The sequence below is a fragment of the Salvelinus sp. IW2-2015 genome, linkage group LG16 (assembly GCF_002910315.2).
Source record: "Salvelinus sp. IW2-2015 linkage group LG16, ASM291031v2, whole genome shotgun sequence".
In the NCBI taxonomy this organism is placed as follows: Eukaryota; Metazoa; Chordata; class Actinopteri; order Salmoniformes; family Salmonidae; genus Salvelinus; species Salvelinus sp. IW2-2015.
Window position 1 is genome coordinate 34,260,232 of NC_036856.1, and position 1,786 is coordinate 34,262,017.

The window sequence follows — 1,786 nt, forward strand, 5'->3', positions numbered from 1 at the left end:
GAGCAAAGGCATTAGAGCATGTTCTGACAGAGAGAAGGTGTGCTGGTAGGCTAGGAGCTGGACCGGGGCATCCAACTGAGTGCTGTAATACTTCACAGTCAGGACCCCAGTGAAGTAATTAATCAACACGCTCAGCGGAGCAGCAGGAAGACTGAGTTCTGACAGTTAGGGTTGAAGGTGCATCCCCAGCCATTGGGTTATTGTTGTCTAAGCCACACAGATAGTTGTGGAACCATCTCCTGAGGGGGGGGCGGTAGCACAGGGCCATCTTCTCTCTTACCATCAACAGGCTTGGAGAAGATTAAAAGAGAGTACATCAACTACCTCTCCCATAAATTAAGGGAGCATGACCAGACAGTGGGAACCAATGCGAGCAGTGGTGAACACAGTTAATGTCGCTGGTGATGTTATGACTATTGGGTGATGTCTTATTATATTAATTGACTATGGGATCGTGGGGTGTCAGTGTTTGTCTAAGTGTCTGTGCTTCTGCTCGGTCGTCTCTGTCTGGCTGCTGTCTGCTGCTGCTCGTCCCTGTTGTCTGTCTGCTGTCTGTCTGTCTGTCTGTCTGTCTGTCTGTCTGTCCTCGCTCGTAGTCTCGATACTCTCGGTCTGGTCGTAATGTCCTATCTGACATGTCTGAATCTGGTCTGTTCTCGGTCTGTCTGGTTCTCGTGTGTCTATACTCAATCGTCTGCTGTCGTCAAATTCGGTCTGCCTCGGCAATCAGACGCTGGCCTAAACAGGTCTGCTAATCCACCTCAAAGCCTAATTGTGCAGAAAAAAACACCACTCTACCTATTTCAACGCAGGATCTCTCAGCTCCCCCTGACGTTTAACCGATCAGGCGCTGGCAACCCTGCAGATGGGAAGAGATGAAATGGACAAGAGCAATAGAAAGAGATGAGAGAGATGGGGGAGAGGACGGGAGGAGTGAGGGTAGCAGGACAAGAGGGAGAAAGGGGGAGCACGGAGAGAGAGTAGAGCGCAGACAAGAGAGCGAGCAAGAGCAGCAAGAGAAAGAGATGAGAAAGATGAGAGAGAGAGAGAGATAGAAAAGGAAAGAGAGAGAGAAGGGGAGAAGGAGACGAGAGTGAGAGTTGAGAGAAAGAGAAGCGATGAGATAGAATAGAGCAGAGAGAGCGAGAGCGAGAGCGAGAGCGAGAGCGAGAAAGAGCAGAGAGAGAAGGAGAAAGGGGAGAGGAGAGAGAGTGAGAGAGAGAGAAAGAGAGCGAGAGCGAGAGCGAGAAAGAGCAGAGAGAGAGAAGGAGAAAGGGGAGAGGAGAGAGAGTGAGAGAGAGAGTGGTCAATAGCATACACACGTCAGGGTAAAGTACGTCTATGAGGGGAGAGATGATCCCCACCCATCAGACAGTTCTTTTCAACCTGTTTTGACAGCAGGAATGCAGGGGGTCATAGATGACTGTGTATTGGTGATGTAAGGATGGGGTAAGTAGTGGCATCACATGCTTTATAAAGGAAATGACATGAAGGAACCATGAAGGAACCAAGGGGAAATTCCCTCAATGAAAGTTGAGCACATTAAACTGAACAATGTAATTATCACATGCAATGTTTCATGTTACTAAAAAAGTAATGAGGCAATGAAATGTATGTCAAAATGCTAATTTCGTGTTGTATGAACAAGGCAATAAAAACATACATTCCTTTCCCAGTATTCACAAGCCATAGTCCTAGGCTATTTACTGCTGTAGGTAAAGAAATGAGGTCACACATGGTATAGTATTTGGGGGCCATATTCTGTGTGTGTCTCTCACACTATAGT